The following is a 7051-nucleotide window of genomic DNA, read 5'->3' as shown; positions in this document are numbered from 1 at the left end:
GAAGTTTGGGAGGGAACACGCAGGTTATGAGAACGGCCTGAGAGAAGAGGAGTAGGCATTCTTGCTCCTGCGCAGTAGCGGGTTAGAATAAATTTGCAACAACAGACTTCAGAAATGAACGCAGGTTGTTTGGTGGCCTGAGATGGTGTACGGATGCCATTGAAGTTCACTGCCCTCGCCTCAGGTCACTGAGGACCTCACACGTCTGTGCAAAAGCTCGTGTGGAGTAACCAGTGAGAAATAGTATGTATGCGGTGGCAGCAATCATGATCAATAGTGATCCTCTCTTAAACCATGCAGGTTTTTTTAGTCTTACTCTTTGTTTGGATTTATTTTTTAACTTTAGTTTTCTGAGTAAATACACACCAAGCGTTCACCTTTGTTTCACTCATTGTGCGAGTTTTTCTTGGTGGGCGTTTTCTGTTGGCAAGCGCTGCTTCTGAGTTTTATGTTCTCTACATAGTGTGAATTATAAATAGGAATTCGGCAAGTCGCTGTACAAAGAGGAACAACCGTGTGGAGCCGCCTTGGGGGGAATCTGAGTAAATCTCTCAAATTGTTTCTGGGGAATAGAGGGGGCTGTGAAATGGGTCTGTGGCTACGCTGAAGTGATTGGGCAGTGAACCAGGGTTTTGGGGTTGCTCCCGCCTTTGACCTTGATGAGGATCTTTTACGACTGTGCAAAGGACTGTGGGAAGTAATTCCTGGAAAAAGAACTCCAGTTCATTTTTAGCATTAATGTAAAGTAAATCCTTGACCCCTGATGGAAAGGGCCATCTTCTGTTTTCTTTTGTTTTTTTTTTTTTTTTCTTTTGAAGTGTTTTGCTATCTGTTTCTCCAAAGCAATGAACAGAAAAACCTTTAAATTAGAAGTTCTTCAGCTTCCTCATGTGCCTGGATAACCTGGCATGCTGCATAACCTGGAGTAAAAAGAATAGTTTTCTGCCCTGACCCAGCAGTTCTGACTTGGGATGCGGCAGGTGCTCAGACCTTCACGGTGGGGCCTGCTCTGAGAGGGATGCTTTCCGCAGAGAATGCTGGTGGGCTGTTTCGAGGCGGACACCGACACCGACAGAGGGTTTGGATGGCCTTCTTGCCCCCGGGGGGCTTCAGGAGAGGGACTTCTAAAAGCAGTTTGAGCGACGCCGTCATTTTAGGGGGACAGGGAAAATCGAGCGGAATGCGGCCCGTGGGGAATAAAGGAGGTGGTGGTGGGGCCGGCGGGGCGCGCGGAGAGTTCCGAGGTCTCCACTGCCGGGCAGGTGGGGTCGCTGTCGGCTGCCTTTGCCCTTTATGGGCCTGTTGGCCGAAGTGACAAGGGAATGAATACTATTTTCCCGTACAAGGTTCACACACTTCAAACCAGCCCTCGGGGTAAAGAGCGCCGGACGGACGTGGCACGTGACTTAGAGGACGGGGCAGAGGGTGCTCGGAGCAGGGCGGCCTGGGACGAGTCCTTTGGGAAGCGGGCGGGAAGGCCTGCGGTTCAGAGCCGCCGGGTGGTGGGAAACACACACACACACAAAAGCAAGCAAACAGACCAGAACATTCCAAACAAACAGCTGAAATGAAGATGCACGACAGTTCTTGATCAAGATGGTGGTTGGACGTGTTAGCACTCACACCTCATGGAAACAGGGAAGAGGTTTTAAAATCGAAAGGCGTGAGCGCACAAGGACAACAGCAACAGGGATGGTACCTTCTGGAAGGTCAACAGCGGGTGGGAGAGTTGGGACACTCTGCAGACCCGAGGAAGGTGAGTCCGGGGCCACCCTGGGAGAAGCCCAGCAGCCCTCCGCTGGGGCGGAGTTCCTAAGGCTCAGGGACTGAGGAGTCCGGTGTCTCTCGCTGGAAGTCGGGGCTGCTGGCGGGGCTGAGAACCGGAGAACAAGCCAGAAGTCCAAGATGCACTCAGCTGCTGGGGTCACCTCCCACCCCCTGCTATATTCTGGAGTGGTAAAACCAGAGTTTTGGAGACCAGGTACCAGGCTGAATGTTAGGTCCTTCCCCCTCACCCTCCAGCCGTCCTGGCTAGGGGAGAGCAGTATCAAGATTTCAGTGTGTGCCAGTGGATTTATAAACTGAATGCGGTCAAGATTCTTAAGGGGTTTGTGTGTGCGTGACTGGACAAGCTGATTCTTGAGTTTATGTAGAAGAGCAAAGGATAAAGGATGGGTACGGCAGTTTGGAGAACGAGGTGGGAGATTTTGTGCTACCAGACGCTAAACAGTGATCGTCAAAAACAGAACAAAACAGCAACACCAAAACAACCCACGTTATAAGAACTATAGTACACTGTGATATGATTTTTATAAATTAAAAACTATAAATCCCCTGTTAAGGAATATACATATTGTATACAAATGCAAAATTATAGAGAAATGAAGTGTAGGGAAATCCACCCTCCCTGGCATATGTGGAGAAAATAGATTTCTGTTCTTCTCCCACCCCTTTTATTCTCTGGCTGCTGCTCTCCTTCCGTCCCAAATGCCGGCGGTCCCAGTGCTGTCCGCCCTCCGTCCAGCACCCTCTGCCTTTGCCACCTGTTGTCTGGAGACAAACAATAGATACTTTGTTTCTAAACAATGCTGAATTAATGATTCTCAAAGTCCTTGACAACTGATTTCTTAACATCCCTGTAAGTGGATCAGTGCTAATATTTCATGACTGTCCAGAAAGAAATTATGTAACTTGCCTTAATCTAAAAATTATACCGGCTTAAACTCAGATGATTGACTATATTGCTTAAAGAAAACATTTTGAAAGTTGTATCACATGAAGTCCAATTGTCAGGCTGGCTTATATCTTTCGCTTAAATGAACCAGTAATCAGAGTTGTTTCATTTCAGTGGATCTGTTTACTGGTTACCATGGATTTGTGGTATTATAGGAAACTTTAATTAGTGAAAAGTTTCAGCTCTCTCCACTTTGCTACCTCTATAGAAATACCTTCAATCTTAATAATGATAAAAGTAGATACTTACCTGGTACTATTTACCATTTGACATTTAAGCACAATGCATTACAAGTTAGATTTTCTCTCTCAGGTTTGTATACAAAGAAACTCCAGAGACGGTAACAACCTTGGTGTTTTGATGCCCACTTTCAGCTCTGATGTGAATGCTAAGAAAAACTGTCTCAAATATAGCAGTTTTCATTGTGTCATGTAGTTACTTACATGGGGCAGACGTTTTTTTCTCACTGCTGTTTTGCAGGCAGTCTTAGTGTTGAGTTGTAATCTGGTCTTCTGGGGGCTACTAGCGAATTGCTTGATACTGGAAGGAGTGGTGTCCATGAGACTAAAAGTGTAGAAGTGTAAAGAGTGAGTCTCAAACGTGTGGGTCGGAAGCCAGGTGGCTCCCATTCCCCAGGAGGAGGTTCTCTGCGCAGCTGCTGTCTGCGGGAAAGGGACGTTTTCTTGTACTTTTCAGATCTCATTTCCGGTCAACAAGGTGCCTAACTGTTTTATAAACAACTGAGATTTCAACATCATTCGAATAGATTGTCTACTTTAATGTCTTGACTATAGTGGCTTTTAAATTTAAAAATTGTTTTTCTAGTTATGAAAGAAATATAGGAGCAAAATTTTACCTAGAAGAGGATCTAGGCCTAAATTTGACCACTTTTATTTTACTTTTTTGAAAAACATTTATTTTTAGAGAGAGGATAAGGGAGGGAGAAAGAGAGGGAGACAAACATCAATGTGGGAGTGAAATATCGATCAGTTACCTGTTGTATGCAGAGCCTTGACCGGGGACCGAACCCTCAACCCAGGCATGTGCCCTGACTGGGAATTGAACCTGTAACTTTTCACTTTGTAAGACGACGATCAACCAACTGAGCTACACCAGTCAGGGCTGGGCCTGAATTTGACCACTTTTAATACTTGGGTGTACACACCAACGTGCACATAATTGTGCGCACACTCGCACACACATAATGTGCACATTCTATCACAGACTCCCTCTTCAGCCAGCAGATTATCATGCGCATGTCCTAGTCAGCAAGTAATGTATATTTTTAGTATCTACATAGTATTACATTGCATGGGTTTATATCTTTTTTATATAACCAGTCTTTTGTTGGATATTTAGCATATTTCCATTTTGAATCTCTTACATACTTTGATGAACACCTAGTACAGACATGATTGATATAGTTATGGTTTATTATTTCTTGGTTTATTCCTGCAGATACTTTGAAAGTAAAAATAATGGCATATTTCTGATAAAGTAGGGGGTCTCTTGTTCCTCTTCCCCGCATTTCCCTTTTCTATTACCCTTCCAGGGTTAGCCCATAAATAGTAACTGGAAACAGTTATGGGAACTCATCAACAGTGATTCTCTGTTAGTCTCTGGGAGTTATTACTCCCATTCAGCAACTCATTTTTCTTCTCTTAACATTGTGCTTGAGAGAGATTACTAGGGGGTATGTGGTTCAGCAAAATGAGAGAGTAAACCAAAAAAGAGAAAGATCTAGAGTTCAGGAAATGGAGAGCCCACTAATTGCAGACCAGTGAGGGGATGAGAAGACATTGCACACCAGTCCTAAGCAACGGCCAGGAGCAGTAAGATGGAAAAGTGTGGGAGTTAGTCCTTCAGGGAAAACAGGACACGACATTTTAATTCCAGGCACATCCTTATACAAAGCGCATCAAGGATAACAAAGAGGTTCTCAGAGGTTCTGGAGGAGGTCAAGGACGGTAAGCAGGCAAGCACTGAGGGACTGGGGTCGGTCTGACGGCAGACTTCTTGACAGCAACGCTGGATGCTTCGAGACAGTGGGACAATGCCTTCAAAATTCTGCAGAAAATCACTTTCAACCTAGAATTCCATTCCTGGCCAAACACCCCACCGAAAGGACACGGAGGCCAGTAGAATGCCAAATGCAAATTTAGTAAGTTAATCAGGAGTGCCAGAGGTGGGAAAATCATCATTTACAACCATTGCACGATTGGTTCAGGTAAGAGTCATCAGTGGGTGGGTGCTCAGTATAGGGGTGAATTTAGTGAGGACCAGAGTATTGTCTAGTCTTAAAACATCCATGGACAGCTGATCAGTGGCCAGAGAAGACACCGTAGCTACTCACTGTTCAACAGCTTGCCTGGATGACCAACACTGACAGCACCAGCGAGGAGCAGACAGAAACTGGGTCCTCCATAGTCATGCCCCAAGAAAAACATGTCACTTCTGAGTGTTCTAGCGTGAGAGGAATATCCCGAATCTAACTGTGAGGAAGCACATGCACCAAATGGAGTCCATTCTATTCAAAAAGGAGCTACGCTCCTACAAAAGGGACACAGCAGGTGGCTTTCCAGCATTGTCACATCCGGGTGTGGTGTTTGGAGCTCCTGCAGCCATCGTGTGAGCCAGACAAGGTGACAGGAGGCAGAGCCTGAGAGTCCCCTAGAAGGGGAGCCCTGGGCACATGACATGTTATATTTTCTTTTTGGAATATCGTTAAAGATAAAAAGACAAAATAGTATAAGATATTAAAAATAAGCCCTGACTGGTGTGGCTCAGTGGCTTGAGCACTGGCCTATGAACAATAGGGTCGCTGGTTCAATTCCCAATAAGGGCACGAGCCTGGGTTGCAGGTGAGGTCCCCAGTAGGGGGTACCCAAGAGGCAACCACACACTGATGTTTCCCTCCCTCTCTTTCTCCCTCCCTTCCACTCTCAATTAAAAAAACAAACAAACAAAAAAAAACCTGGCTGGCGTAGCTCAGTGGATTGAGCGCAGGCTGCGAACCAAAGCATTGCAGGTTCAATTCCCAGTCAGGGCACATGCCTGGGTTGCAGGCCACAGCCCCAGCAACCACACATTGATGTTTCTTTTTTTTTTTTTTTTTTAAATATTTTTATTTATTTATTTTTAGGGAGGGAGGGGGACAGAGAGAGAGAGAGAGAGAGGGAGAGAGAGAGAGAGAGAGAGAAACATCAATGTGCAGTTGCTGGGTGTTATGGCCTGCAACCCAGGAATGTACCCTGGCTGGGAATCGAACCTGGGACACTTTGGTTCCCAGCCCGCGCTCAATCACATTGATGTTTCTCTCTCTCTCTCTCTATCCCTTCCCGCTCTAAAAATAATAAATAAAATCTTTTAAAAAGTTATAAATTTAAATAATAATAATAATAATAACTTACTCTTTGCCATCTCAATCTTTCACACATTTCTGTGAACAGAATGCACATTATTTTTTTTGCACATTTATGTAAGTGTATATGTGATTTTTATATGAACATGTGTGTATACACACATGCACACACACACAAACTTAAAAAACCCCAGTGGGACAATGCTACAGACCAGTGCTTTCCAAACTCGAATGTGCTTAAGAATTATGTGGAGGGTTTTTAAGCACAGGCTACTAGGTGCCATCCCCAGAGAAGGCCACATGACAGGCAGGGCTTACAGGGTAGTCCTGCAGCCCCAGACCCTCTGGGTAAGCATGACTCAGGGGCCCATCCCCCACACCTGTTTCCAGGCCCAGGGGAGCCACTGTCTTCATTCTCCATTCTCCTCCCCAAGCAGATCAGCACAAAGCCTGCACTGTTCTCCCCTGTCTAGTTGATCCCCTCGATACACTTTCAACAGCAAAAGCCTGTTTTTATGGATTGTTTTCCTGGCAGTGGACTCCAATTTACTTCCTCTCTCTTCCTTCTCTCCTCTCCTCTTCTCTTCTCTTCTCTTCTCTTCTCTTCTCTTTCTTCTCTTCTCTTCTCTTTCTTCTCTTCTCCTTCTCTTCTCTTCTCTTCTCTTCTCCTTCCTCTCCCCTCCCCTCCCCTCCCCTCCCTCCCCTCCCCTCCCCTCCCCTCCCCTCCCCTCCCCTTCTCTTCTCTTTTTCCTTTTTCTCTTCTCTTTTCTTTTCTTCCTCCCCACTCCCTCCCTTTATTTCTCTTCTCTCAACCTCCCCTTCATTTCCCTTCCCTTTCTTCCACAAACACTTATTAACTGCCCCCATAGGAAGATAAAAATCTGGAGTTTATTATCTGAGATATCTGGCTAATCTCCTGGGAGAGGAAATAGGTAGTGTTTACTCCTTAATGATTG

Source organism: Phyllostomus discolor, chromosome 7 (assembly GCF_004126475.2).
Source record: "Phyllostomus discolor isolate MPI-MPIP mPhyDis1 chromosome 7, mPhyDis1.pri.v3, whole genome shotgun sequence".
Lineage (NCBI taxonomy): Eukaryota > Metazoa > Chordata > Mammalia > Chiroptera > Phyllostomidae > Phyllostomus > Phyllostomus discolor.
The sequence above is the reverse complement of the archived record's forward strand: the minus strand, read 5'-3'. Positions refer to the sequence as shown.